General features: G+C 48.2%; 1 long non-coding RNA gene across 1 annotated transcript; it reads left to right on the top strand.

Moving 5' to 3' along the window:
* Window positions 1–8,891: 8,891 nt before the first annotated feature.
* Window positions 8,892–14,514, top strand: LOC149123141 (uncharacterized). Its single transcript, XR_016218227.1, has 2 exons — window positions 8,892–8,949; window positions 14,313–14,514. It is a non-coding gene; the product is annotated as an uncharacterized LOC149123141 (long non-coding RNA).
* The last annotated feature ends 278 nt before the right edge of the window (window positions 14,515–14,792 follow it).

Consider the following 14,792-nt stretch of genomic DNA (forward strand, 5'->3'; position numbering starts at 1 on the left):
TTTCCACTTCTGATCTAGCTCCCTGCTGTTTGGGAAAATAGAAGATGGCCCAAGTGCTTGGGCCCCTGCCACCGACATGGGAGACCCAAATGAAGTTCCAGGCTCCTGGCTTCAGCCTGGCTCAGCCCTGGCCATTGCATCCATTTGGGGAGTGAACCAGCAGATGGAAGATGCTCTCTGTCTCCCTCTTTGTCACTTTACCTTTCAAATTAAAAAAAGAATTATGTCACTGTTCTTGCATCTCCCTTCTTTAGAAAAAGATTATTTGGAAAGCAGAGTGACAAACATCTTCCATCCAACGGGATGTCTGAAGCCAGGAGCCTGGAGCTCCACCAGAGTCTCCTACATGAATGACAGGGGCCCAAGTACTTGGGCCATGTGCTGCTGCTTTCCCAGACAAGTTAACAGGGGGCTGGATCAGAAGCAGAGCAGCCGGGGCTCGAACCTGTGCTCCAATATGTGATGCTGGTATCTCAGGCAGTGGCCTACCCCGCTGTGCCACAGTGCTGTTGACCTCTCCTGTGTGGTCTGAATCAGTTCTCTCTTCACAGAAAATCCCAGGGCAGCCTGCAGGCCTGGCTTCTAGGTCTTCTGGTAGAAAGCTGTCCCCTTGCTCAAGGCACACGTGCACTGTTGGCCTCAGCCTTCCCACATTCCATTGCCCCTGCCGTTCCGCAGCTGGGAAATTAGCCCTCTTAGCCCCTGTGTGGTTATGGGGTCTCACCCATCAAATCTCTCAATCTGAGTCGCTCCATCTTAGACGGGAGGTGAGAGTGACACCTGGCTCACAGGTGGTCGTTACGGGAGTGTGTAACCCAGGTCCTAGCACGTGGGGAATCTTCAGTAGGCATCTCTGCATCGTTTGGTTAAGACACGGCTTAGGATGCCTACACCCCATATTGGAGTGCCTGAGGCACCCCTGGCTCTACTTCTGAGTCCAGCCTCCTGCTAATGCACACCCTGGGAGGCAGCAGTGGCGGCCCATGTACTTAGGTCCCTGCCACCTGTATGGGAGGCCTTCATTTGCATTCCCAGCTCCTGGCTTACAGACTCTGAGAGTGAACTAGCAGACAGAAGCTCTTATCTTCCTTTTGAACAAAGGTTATGTGCTCCAATGATAGTCTACCTATGCTCTCAAAAAATGACGAAACTCCATCTTTGTGAAGCTAAGAGTAGCTTGGCCCCAACCAGTGATGATGGTGGTTGTTAATCTGTATATACAGATAATGTATTTGCTGAAACGTGGGCTCACAAGTGTTACTTAACTTCAGCCCTCTGTACTAGCAAAGGCTCAGAAAGGCTGAGGAAGCCTTGTGGTTCCATACCTGACTAGTAACGGGCTCAAGCTTCAGACTCTGGCCTGGGTGACTCTGAAGCCCTATTTAGATTCTTTCTCCACTGTTTCCTAACATTTTACAGCAGAAGAAAAGCAACACTTTGATATGAGTGAAAACAGCTTCAGTAGCAGGTGTAGTTAGGAGGGGAGGCTATGAAGATGTAGGTTTAGTAGCCAGCATGATCAGCTGGGTTCCAGGGATTGGAACCCATTAGTTATGAAGCATCATGTCAATTCAAAGAATTGTTTAGATTAATCTAAAAGGGAGAACAACCCGGTCTCCACGCGGCACACGCCTTGCGTCTGACCCAGTATGATAACCTCTGAATGTGCCACCCTGTGAGGTCAGAGGGAGGGGATTATGACTGTAACGTGTGAAAAGGCCAAGGCTAAAGGGCTGTGTGGCCACTGCTTGGAAAGCCAGGAAGTGCAAAGAGAATGCAAGATCCACGCTCCAGGTTCCGTTGCGGGGACATGGCCGGCCCACCTTGGGGAAGGATTGATGCTGGGACCAATGCCCTGGCTGCAGTGTTGCAGGACTCCCTAAAGAAAGGGACATGGTAAAAATAGAAACATCTGTTAAAAAAAAAAAAAAAAACGCTGCAGGTTTGTGTCAAGAAATTACAGTCTGTTAATAAGAGAAGAAAAGCAAAGCCCTCATGGATACATTCTGAATTTTTTTAAGACTGGTGTTGAAGAGAACATTTTTTCTACTTCTAGAAATGTCCTTAGCAGAAACAAAAATCTACTTTTTGTGTGTGTTGGTGTGTATCCTCCAGAGTTCACTACCTGGGGCCTGGTTTTGTTTTTCCTCCAAGAAACCGTTTTAACTTGAACAGATATTTGAGTGTGTTTTAACCACTTTCACAACCTGTCAACACTATTTGCAGATACAGTGGGTTTTTTTTCCCCCAAAAAAACTACAGTCAGATGTACATACAGGAATAAAAAAAAAAAAACCTGAATTCTCCAACCAAAACAAAAAATGTGAGGTGTTGAGGGAGCCGTCATTTGCAGAATTGGAGACAGGGGTTTGGAAAGAAATCAGAACTGTCTGACAGTGCAAGAAGTGTTCTTTCCATTATGTGTACTTTTTGACATTGAGGGTTTTCAGAGCTACATTCCTCCCACAGATGTCATAAATTTTGTGTGTCAAACAATGAATGAAGCTGTGTTGAAAGCTCACTAATAGGAATGTAACTTTTGCCAAAGCTTTGACAAATGGGCACTGACCCAGAGGGTAAGGCTGGTTCCTGCTGCCCGGGAGGGTTCTGTTTTCATGGAGAACAAAGAGTGGAGTCACAGCTCCACGGGGCCTGCGGTGGCTGCTGCCCTACACACAGCGATTCTGCACAACGCTGGCCCTTCTGGACCTGGAGGCCACACGGCAGTGAGACCTGCAGGCGTTCTGTGGCTTGCTCAAGGCCAGAGGTGAGCACTGCAGGCTGCCGCCGTGAGCCCAGACGGAGCTCTGCATCCTGCACCAGGCTCCTAGTGTGAGCAGAGGGTCATGTCACCACTTGGGCAGTAACTCCTTCCTCCTTAAAGGACCTGCTTTTCTTCTTCCCAGGTAGACCTCTTGGGGGCGGGGGTACCCCGTGAGTGGCGTGTGCAGGGTGCTGCCTGCTCCAGTCCCCTGTCTGCTGCTCAGCCCTGAGACTTTCTCCCCTGCTTTCCCTTAGGGAAACTGAAAGTAATTGTTTTCTTTTGAAAGGGAAACCTCCAGCACGTTTGCCCTGCAGGGCACACATTGCATGGCCATGATACCGGAGGGAAGTGTTTGTTGATTAAACAAAGCTGCAGGATGGGTCTCAGTTCTCAGTAGTTCATCTCCTATGCACAGGAGGTGAAGAGTGTTTCAAAGTAACATATTCCGGTTTCACTCTGGAGCAAATGCTGACCTTTGGAAGTAGACTTCTGTTACTTCCTTCTGAAGCTGTGATTACATTTGTTGCTTTGGGATTCAACAACACTGCCGAGGAGCTGCTTGGGGGCCTGATGACAGGTGTAAATGAAGGCAGTTCTATCCTCATTCTTTTTTTAAATGTTTATTTACTTGTAAGGCTGAGCAATAGAGAGACTGAGAGGGCTCTTCCATCCACTGCTTCACTCCCCAAATGTCCACCAACAGCCAGGTCTGGGCCAGGCTGAAGCCAGGAGCCAGGATCTCCATCTGGGTCTCCCATGATGGGTGGCAGGAACTCAGTATTTGGTCCATCACTTGGTACATCCCAGGCATATTAGCAGGAAGCTGGATGGGAAGCAGAGGCAGGACCCAACCCCAGGCACTCCAATATTGGATGTGAGCGTCCCCAGTGGCAGCTAAACCCACTGGATTGCAACGCCGCCCCAGCCGCCATACAGACACCAGGCAGAGCTGCTGTGGAATCCACTGCGTCCTGGGGAAGGCTGATGACAGGCAAGGGGAAAGGTTCTTTGTTCAGCAGAGGAGCAGCTTGCATTCCGTCTCCCAAGGGGCTGGCCGGGCGTGGGCGGGCCAGGGCATCACAAAGAATTGGCTCCCTCTGGCAGATGCTGTGCAGCAACGGGGCCACAGGGGACAGCGCACCTTGTGATGGTGTGTCCTGTCCGTTTTCACCAGGACAGCGTTTGGAATACTGCCTTTCCGGTGGAACTCTTGTTTCAACTCCCAGGTACCTGCACTGAAAGAAGACAGCCCTTCAGCCTTCCAAAGGGTAGGACATTAATGGGCTGACCACATCCTGCGCTGGCACACCAGCCTCCCCCAAGTCTACTCCCTCTGTGAAAACTACAGTTACCAATGAAACTGTTGCCTAGGAACTACTTGAACCTTGCTGTGCTCAAGGACACCATTACCTGAGCAGGCCCCATCCCTCCTGAAAGGGGTGAAGTCCAGGGCCCATGCAGAAGGGGCTTGCCGGCTTTGTGGGGGTGCCTAGCTTATCTGCATCTGACTTGCGGCCAGCCAGAAGTCAGTACTTGCCGGTTAGCTCAGCCCGAAGACAACCCCTTCCTTGATCTGTTTTCCTGCTGTGTTCGCACAAAGCACTCCTTTCCAGGACACTCTAGGGCTGTCTGCCTAGCACCTGCCCAAGAAACTAAACAGGAACAAAGGCAGGATAACTTGGCTAGGAATAGAAATGTGATGCATCTGAAGAAGGTATGTCCTGGCAAAGGGCTTGCTTGCAGTCCCAAACCCTGGCAGAACCGCTCCCCTGTCTTGAGCTCTCCCTTGAAGATGCCGGTCTGAAACGCCCCCAGTTTCCTTGCTTCCCCATTGGCTGCAATTTTTGGTTAATTAGTTTTTCTGCCCACTTTCAGACATGGACAGGGCTTCTATTAACCAGGAAATATATGCAAATTAAGATTCAGAATTTGGCCTATAGGCTTAAGAATTACATTCCATTTCCGTTGAACAAGGATTTGCATTCTTTTCAGGGCTATAGGTTAGGGGTCGTGGGACAATACAGAAAACATGTAAAATAGAGTTCTTGCCCGAGAGGAAGCAACTGAATACGTGTACCCACACTACAAAGTCACCAGGGGCTCTGGTCACGTGGCGCATTGAGAGGAAATGCTACAGGAGTGCATGGAACACAGATCTTGTGCTGCTTCCTGGTGTTCAGCCACTCACGCCAGGGGGAACAGCTCTCTGGGTCCTGCCGTGTAATTTTCTCAAGTGTTCTCCAGCCACGGGCAGGTCTCGACTCACCCTTACCTCTCAAAGCTTAGACACAGGAGTTCTGCTCATGCACACGTGCTTTGGTTTTACCGTTTACTCTCGCCACCCAGCTTTTTGCTCATTATAGTAGGTTTCTTTTGCCAGACTTGCTGGAAAATGCCTCTTACCCACTTTCACATTCTTTGCTTTATGTCTTTTTCTTTTCTTTTTTTTTTTTTAAGTTTGGTCTTTCCATAACTTTGCTTTATCCTAGAGCATCTCTTAATTTTTAGATCCGAGTGATATATATATATATGTAATTACATAAACACCCAGGGACTGCTGTACAACACCCCCAAAACTGGTTGGAGGAGTTGCTGTAGAACCCCCAAACTAGGTCCACTCACCTAGCACATAGCAAGCTAGTCCCTGACAGTGGGGTGCTTGGAAAAAGTTGATTTGCAATGAGCAGTCCAGTTGCCAGTGCTGAGTCCCCACACCCCCTTCCCACCAACAGTTAAAGGCAGGGCATTCCGGAGTTCAGAGCTGGGGGAGAGAAGCTTGTGTGTGAGCCTCTGGTCTAAGGTGCACAAGGCCTTCCTTGGAGTGACCAGTGATAGGGCCAGCACACTTCCTTTGGAATAGCAAAAAGTGGGCTCCAGTCTGTCTGGGTCTGAGGCACTGGGAACAATTGTGTTTGATCGGGGCCTGTGAGTTCCTGCGGAGTTCCCAGAACTGAGGCCTGCATTGAGATGCTCACTGCATTAAGAGCAGGGGCAAGTTCAGCCTTTATGGTTCAGGGTCTTGGCTCTGGCTTTACCTTTGTGTCACTCCCTTAATGAGTTGGTCTTTACAGAGGAATGCAAGCTGAGGAAGAAATACCAGGGCCTGATAAAGTCTACAAAGTCATTAGGGGTAGGGGGATGGGCTTCCAGACTACAAAGCCAGTTGTCTGTGCCACTGAGGTGATCTGGAAGAAGCCTTGGGTTTCTGGAATGTCAAATGGGTGAGCCTCACTAATTAGATTCACTTCTTCCAAAGAGTGCCCAGTGCTGCTGCTGATACTGTTGGTGAAGATAGGGACCCTGTCTGCTTGGGTTACAGACTCCAGAAGCCTCAGCCAAGTTCAGAGCCTCTCTAATGGTTTAGGATCCCTGGGCATCTCCAGCTAATCCATTTTCCAGCCTTGCAAGAAACATGAAAAGTAGGCCAATGTGTGAGAGAGAATTGAATTTCACTGCTATGTTAATATGACCTGGGGGCAGGGGTTAGGGGCTTTCCAAGTTTTTGTTCCTACCTAAGAAAGATAAAGTATTTCTGGTAAACATGGATAATTAGATTTGTAGACCAGCAGAGGTGTATGATGTATTTAAAGGGACATGTAAATAGCATGTAGCAATTTGCAAGGTCAAATGAAAAGCTGTTTGCCCCATTTGGATATAGATTTGAAAAATAAATAAGCCAAAATGTATATGTAAGATAAAAGCTCCCATATAACTGCATTCATTTCAAGTTTTTAATTTGTCACAAAGCATTGTGAAAACAATAGAGAAAACCTATAGAGGTCACCCATAATCTCACCACTATTAAAAAATAATTTTTCCATTTGCTTTGCCTGTGTGTGCCTTTTATTCAAAACTATTTTTCATTCAAAATATTTTGCATAAGCATCTTCATATATTGCTAACTTATTCTTCCCAATACTGTACCATATTCTATCTGGTTAATGTGCTATAAATTCTATTTTTAATCATTTAAATTATTCTTAATTTTTGCTCTCATGACTAATATGGATAGGAGATTCTTTGTAATGTGGATATCTTCTGATTCATAGGAAATGGAAACACTTTTTTAAGGATAGCTATTTTAAGTGCAGATGTACACAAAAATGTATGGTCAGCTGTTTTTCTTTCTTTTTTTTTTTAAGATGTACTTATTTATTTGAACAAGTTACAGAGAAGGAGATAGAGATAGAGATCATCCATCTGCTGATTCACTTCCCAGATGGCTGCAAAGCCAGAGCTGAGCCAGGAGGAGCCAGGACTTCATCTGGGTCTCCCACGTAGGTGCAGGGGCCCAAACACGTTGGCCGTCTTCTGCTGCTTTGCCCAGGCCACTAGCAGGGAGCTGGATTGGAAGTGGGGCAGCTGAGACATGAACTGGTGCCTGTATGGGATGCTGATGTCACAGGTGGTGGCTTTGCCTGCTATGCCACAATGCCTATAACCAGCTGTTATTTTGGTTTTTTTGTTTTTGTTTTTGTTGTGGGGAGCAAACCGGACTAGACTGAGTTACTGGAATTAAGACTTATTCTATGCATCTGCTCTCCCACAATATGGCGCTGGGAGAGAAGTAAACAGCTTCCGCACAGCTGCCTCCAGTTCAACCAATAAACTGTAGGACTTGCTCCTGATTGGAGAGCAGTGTACTCGGCGTGTGGGCAGCCGAGTTGGGATTGGCGGAGGAGGACTATAAAGGAGGAGAGAGACGGCATGCACCGGGAACATCTATGGGGAACATCTATGGGGAACATCTAAGGGAACACCTGTGCAGCCCCCCAGAGAGCCGGCCGGCGGTGTGCCGCTCCCCTGCGGAAGTGGGGAACTGCCCTTCCACGGAGGTGGAAGGGACGGCAGCCAACCCGGGAAGAACCAGCAGCAAACCCGGGGAGGGCCGAGCAGACGAAAGAACAGCGCAGGGTCCTGTGTTGCTCCTCCACGAAGAGGGGGAGCGACATAATGGTGCCGTGACTCGGATGTGAAGCCTAGGCAGGGCTTAGTGTCGTTCCTCCATGAAGAGGGGGAGCGACATTTGTTTTTGTTTTTTAACTACATAGTGATTCCTGCTTCAGCCTGGGCTAGACAGCCCATTTTTTATTTCCAGATTTAAGGTTCTTAAACAAGAAATACAGCAAAAGCACTTTTCCTGAATCAGCTGGGGTAGAGGCCTTTAAGAAACCCAGCTCAGGGGCAGGCATTGGTTGAGACAACAGTGTCCCATGTAGAGTGCTGGAATTCAGTGCCTGCTCTGACTCCAGACTCCAGCTTCCTGCTAATGCAGGCCCCGGGAGGCAGCAGTGATGGCTCCAGTAAACCTAAATTGCATTCCTAGCTTCAGCTCCAGCTGTTGTGGGAATCTGGGGAGAGATCAGCAGATGAGAACACTGTCCCCCTCCACCCCCCGCCACATATCTCTTTCTGTCTCTCTGCTTCTTAAATAAATCTTCTTAAAAAGAAATCTAACATTTTCTGTTTCTACCCCACTCCCCCATCACTGTGAACACACACTTGGACTTGAAGACTTGAAGACCCTTAGTTAGCAGGTAATGAACAGTGACCGATGAGGCAGTTATAAAGGAAGCTTAAACTGCACTGCTAAGGAGACAGCCTAAATAATCAGTGACATTCCAGGCCTTTTTTTTTTTTTTAAGAGTTATTTATTTATTTGAAAGTCAGAGTTACACAGAGAAGGAGAGGCAGAGAGAGAGAGAGAGAGAAGTCTTCCATCCACTGGTTCACTCTCCAGATGGCTGCAACGGCCACAGCTGAGCCGATCTGAAGCCAGGAGCCAGGAGCTTCTTCTGGGTCTTCCACGTGGCTACAGGGGCCCAAAGACTTGGGCTATCCTCCACTGCCTTCTCAGGCCATAGCAGAGAGATGGATGGGAAGTGGAGCAGCCGAGCCTCGAACCGGCACCCATATTTGATGCCGGCGCCTCAGGCCAGGGCTTTAACCCGCTGCACCACAGCACCGGCCCCGACATTCCAGGCTATTAAATAATACCAGACACAGCTCCAGCTGTTGCGGCCATCTGAGGAGTGAACCAGCAGATGGAAGACCATTGTCTCTCTCTTTGCCTCTGCCTCTCTCTAACTGTGCCTTTCAAATAAATAAATAAATCTTTTTTTAAAAAAAGAATGCCAGATTTTGAAAACCAGCTCTGACACTTCCTGGATGTGTGATATTTTTAGGTAAGCCACTTAACTTCTCTGTGATTGTTTGCCCATCTGCCAAGTGGGTGCATCACAAAATTAGGGACATGATTAAATAAAATACTGCTTGTAACATCTGAGTGCAGGGCCCGCGCAGCCAGCTCTCTAGAGAGGACAGCTCTGCTGTGCCTCTGGTTCAGCACACTTTGCATGCAGCGCTTGGTCACCCTCCCCAGCCCTGGCCTCTTCCCTGCTCACGTTGCACGGTCTTTTCTCCTTCAGCCTCACCTCCGCTGTTCATCTCCCCAGGATGAGTTACAGGAAGGGGCCAGTTTAGCTTATCACCTGGTTGGATCTTTACCCTGAAATTGCAAGGAAAGTAAACCTTCATTCTCCATCAGAACTGAAAGCCAGTACTGGTGAACAGTAAGGAAGGAGAGGAGGGGCCTCATGGGCTCCAAATGACCACCCATCACCAGCTCCCAAGGGAGTGCCACCCTCCCCCCACCCAGTGGCACCCAGAGGAAGGCCCAGGTCCTGTGCCCTGAATCAGATTTCCTGAGGACTTGTCAGTGACACGGAAAACCCAGCTCCTTGGTTGTCGAGCTTACTTGCAGACCCTGGGAGGTGACCTGGGCACTTGAGAGCCGCCTTCATGGATTAAAAAACTGATCCTCCACTAGTGAAGTCCTTAGCACCCAAGGTGCTGCTGCCTGGGGGGCTCGTGGCTCCTGCCTCCGTGTCTGCAGCCTTCAAACGAGGATGTTGGCAGGAGGAAACGGGCTGTGAGTGGAAGCAGATCTGGATGTGCCAGAGGAGGCAGGGACGAAAGCTCCTGAGTTGGCTGTCATTTTGCAGAGAGAGGATTTCAGCTGTGAGTGCGGGACAGGACATGGGGACCCAGCCAGCACCAGGCACAAAAGCCAAGCATCTGCTCTGTGCTTGTGGGTCTGATTGGCCAGGGTATCTGACACCCAGGCATGCCTTTCCTTTCACACTCTATTGTCCTGGGGCTTCAACGGCATTCTTGACTGGGAGCCCAGGAGTGGGGAGAGCCTGTGCTCCAGAAATCCTTACAGCAGGGACTCCACGCCTGAACAGTGGTGCGCAGGGCTGGGCTTCCAGGGGTGCGGCACCCCCAGACAGCTTGGGAAGCTTCCCTAGGCCTCAGAGCTGGTGTTAAGTAGAGGCAGGAGGTCAGTTTGCCCCTTATCAGAGCTGGATCACCCCACCAGGGGACTGTCCTGAATACAACAGCATAAGGCACCCAAAAGAATGGGAAAAAACGATAGAATTTCTGGTTTGTTTGTTTTAGTGAGAGAGAGAGAGACAGAGAGAAAGGTCATCCTTCCGTTGGTTCACCCCTCATATGGCTGCCACGGCCGGTGCACTGCGCCGATCCAAAGCCAGGAGCCAGGTGCTTCCTCCTGGTCTCCCATGCAGGTGCAGGTGCCCAAGCACTTGGGCCATCCTCCACTGCACTCCCGGGCCACAGCAGAGAGCTGGCCTGGAAGAGGAGCAACCGGGACTAGAACCCGGTGCCCATATGGGATGCTGGCACTGCAGGCAGAGGATTAACCAAGTGAGCCATGGCATCGGCACTTTTTTTTTTGTATTTTCTACATGTATTTCATATTCTTTTTAAACGAAGATTTACTTTATTTATTGAAAGGCAGAGTGACAGAGAGAAAGGCAAAGACAGAGAAAGAAGTCTTCCATCTACTTCCAAGGCTGGGCTAGGCCAAAACCTGGAGCCAAGAACTCCATCCAGGTCTCCCACGTGGGTGGCAGGGGCCCAAGCACGAGGGTCATCTTCAGCTGATTTTCCAAGTGCATTTGCAGGAAGCTGAGTCAGGAGCAGAGAAGCCAGGACTCGGACTGGCACTCAGATATGGGATGCCTGTGTCGCAGCTTGGTGGCTTAACCCTCTGAGCCACATCAGCAGTCTCTACATTTTATATCTTGAAACCAAGTATTGACAAAGTCATCTTTGGGAAAATTTGAATTTCCTGTCTTATTTCCACTTATTTTACTGTTTATAGATATTTTATCTTGGCACAAAGCATGTCTTAAGCTGACCACATGTCTCATCAGTGCCATGGTTCACCACCATGAAGAGCTGGGCGCCTCTGCAGATTTCTCTTTCATACCTTAGCTCTCCTGAGGACCCCTCACCTTCCCAACATACCTTTGTGCATCTCCACGTGCGGAGCTGACATCACCGCCCTCACCACCACCAGCCACCTGGGGGAAATGCCAGCCACAGTTCCCTTATGTGTTGTGTTCACCGCACTTTCGTGAATCTGCAACACTGATCAGCCCTGGGTTCAATACCAAGTTCTTTCCAGTTCACCACTAGAGGATTTGAGGCAGGTCACTTGACTTCTCTGAGTTTCCATTTATTCCACTGTCAAAGATTTTCCCTCATGGTTGTATTTAAAACTAAAAGATAAAACATGCTCACAGCCTGGGATGTGGCAGCCTAGCACTGCATGCGCCCTTACTTCACTCCTGGTCCATTCTAGAAGGAAGACAGAGCAGGTGCCTTTCCTGAATAGGAACCACTTGCCCCCAGCATCCCATCTACCCTTGGGAGGAGCCTCCTGCCTCTCCAGGCCCCACTGCCCCAACCCTCTGGAGGGGAGGAGCTTCTCTGGAGAGATTGTTGTTCAAAGATCTTTATTGCCTGAAGTCAATACCGGTATCATTTTTTAATTTTTGCCATTAGCTGAGCACCAGTGGGTGTGTCTGAGAAGCCCTTAGCAGGGGCGGGGACCGCTCTGAGCCACAGAATTTCATTCAGCCTGGTGAGCATCACGGGGCAGCTCCTCCCCCAGGGCTGCAGTAGTGGAGCGGTGGAGCAGGGTGAGGAGAAGATGTGGATCTGGGGCCGGCACTGTGGTGCAATGGATCAAGCTGCACCTGTGATGCCAGCATCCCAAATGAGCTCCAGTTCGAGTCCCGACAGTGGGAGATGGCCCAAGGACATGAGCCCCTGCCACCCACATGGGAGACCAGAATGGAGTTCCTGGCTCTGGGATTCAGCTCCTGGATTCTGCCTGGCCCAACCCAGCCCAGGCCATTGTGGCCACTTGGGGATTGAACCAGCAGATGGAAGATCTCTCTCTCTCTCTCTAACTCTGCTTTTCAAATAAATAAAGTAAATCTTTTTTAAAAGCAATATGTAAGGCTTCATTCCCTACATTTTTTCCTAAATGTTTTTCCTTTTTGTTTCTAATTTTTGATTGATGCATAGATACATATGTATTTACAGGGTACAATGTGATGTTTTGATGCATGTATACATTGTGCAATGAGCAAATTATAGTTATTAGCATATCCATTACCTCAACCATCGATCATTTCTTTGTGGTGCAAGCATTGAAAATCTTCTACCAGCTATTTTTAAATATATATTGTTGGTAACCATAGTCACGCTACCACGCAATGGAACACCAGAGTTAATTCCTGCTAACTGCAATCTACCTACTGACTAAACTGCTCTCCATCTCCCCCTCCTACCCTCCCCACCCTCTGGCAACCACTGTTCTACTCCCAGCTTCTGTGAGATCACCCCCTATTTTCAGAATCCATATAAGATGAGCTCATGCAACATTTGTCTTTATTTTTTAAGGATTTATTTATTTATTTGAAAGGCACAGTTACAGAGAAAGAGAGACAGAAAAAGATCTTCCGTCCACTGGATCACTCCCCAAAAGGCTGCAACAGCTGGAGCTGGGCCAATCCAAAGCCAGGAGCTAGGAGTGCAGGAGCCCAAGCACTTGGAGCATCCTCCACTGCTTTCCCAGGCACATTAGCAGGGAGCTGGATCGGAAGTGGAGCAGTCGGGACTCCAACCGATGCCCATGTGGGATGCCAATGCTGCAGACAGCAGCTTTACCCACTATGCCACAGCGCCAGTCCCTACGATATTTGTCTTTCAGTGCCTGGTTTGTTTTGCCTAACAAAATGTCCCATAGACTCATTTACATGGTCCCAAATGACAGTTTTTCAACCTTTTTATGGCTGAATAATATTTCACTATGTATGTGTGCATTGCATTTTCTTTTTTCCATTCATCTCCTCATGCACATATAGGTGGGTTCACATCTTGGCTATTGTGACTAAGGCTACAGGAAGCATGGGAGTACAGATGTCTCTTCAAAAGACAGATTTAATTTCCTTTTGAAATATACACAGGGAAGGGATTGATGCACCACACAGTAACTCTGTTTTACAATTTTTAAAGAATGTTGGGCCGGCGCTGCGGCACAGCGGGTTAAAGCCCTGGCTTGAAGTGCCGGCATCCCATATGGGCACCGGTTCAAGACTCGGCTGCTCCACTTCCAATCCAGCTCTCTGCTATGGCTTGGGAAAGCAGTAGAAGCTGGCCCAAGTCCTTGGGCCCCTGCACCCGCATGGGAGACCTGGAAGAAGCTCCTGGTTCCTGGCTTTGGATCAACCCAGCTCCAGCCATTGCGGCCATCTGGGGAGTGAACCAGAGGATGGAAGACCTCTCTCTCTGTCTACCTCTCTCTGTAATTCTGTCATTCAAATAAGTAAAATAATAAATAAATCCTTTTAAAGAATGTTAAATAATTTTATGCCAACAATATTGGCAACTTATGTAAAACGCATGTATTTCTTCAATAACATGAATTTTAAAAATTGACATGGGAAGACAAAATTATACAGTCTTATAAATACTTAAGAAATTAAATTCATTATTAAAATCTTCCTGAAGAGATAACTAAAGACCAAACTCATTTCACTAGAAAATTGTACTAAACATTTAAAGAATAATAGCATAATAATATGTGCCTTCAGAAAGTGGAGAAGGATTAAATGCTTTTCAACTGCTTCGTAAGATACCAGCATAACCCTGATATTGAAACCTAATGAGTATAAGAAAAAAATTACAGAACTAGAGTCCTGATTAACACAGGTAACAAAAACCCTTAACTAGGGCCAGCATTGTGGCATAGCAGATAAAGTCTTTACCTATGACACCAGCATCCCATATGGGTGCCAATTCAAATCCCAGCTACTTCTCGTCCAATCCAGCTCCCTGCTAATGTGCTTGGGAAAGATGGGCCCCTGCATTTGGGTCCCTGCACCCACATGGGAGACCTGGAAGAAGCTCTTGGCTTCTGGCTTTGGCCTGGCCCACCCCTGGCCATTACAGCCACCTGGGGAGTGGACCAACAAATGGAAGATATTTCTCCCTCCCTCCCTCCCTCCCTCCCTCCCTCCCTCCCTCCTTCCCTCCTTCCCTCCTTCCCTCCTTCCCTCCCTTCGCCTCTATAACTCTGCTTTTCAAATAAATCTTGAAAAAAAAAAAAAAAAAAAGGCTGGTACTCTAGTGTAGCAGATTAAACCTGCAGTGCCGGCATCCCATACAGGTGCCAGTTCGAGTCCCAGCTGCTCCACTCCAGTCCATCTCCCTGTTAATGGCCTGGGAAAGCAGTAGAAGATGGCCCAAGTCCTTGGGCCCCTGCACCCATGTGCAAGACCTGGAAGAAGCTCCTGGCTCCTGGCTTCAGCCTGGCCCATCCCCAGCCATTGTGGTCATGTGGAGAATAAACCAGCAGATGGAAAATCTCATTTCTCTCTGTAATTCCTTCAGTTAAATAAATATTTTAAAAAACACAACTAAATATATAACAAATTAACTCAGAAGAAAGTAAATATAAAATATGAATCGTATTTTTCTCCTTTCTCTTGTGGGTCTGCTTTGTTGCTGAGATTTGTACTTGTGTGTGTTGTCATGATGGTGCTTATCATTTCAATTCTGGTGCAGGATTCCCTTGGGCATTTCTGGATGGACTATTCTGGTGGTAATTAATTCCTTCAGGTTTTATTGTCCTGGGAAGTCATTATCT

Source organism: Oryctolagus cuniculus, chromosome 12 (assembly GCF_051225735.1).
Source record: "Oryctolagus cuniculus isolate XC-2025 breed Fujian yellow rabbit chromosome 12, ASM5122573v1, whole genome shotgun sequence".
Classification (NCBI taxonomy): Eukaryota; Metazoa; Chordata; class Mammalia; order Lagomorpha; family Leporidae; genus Oryctolagus; species Oryctolagus cuniculus.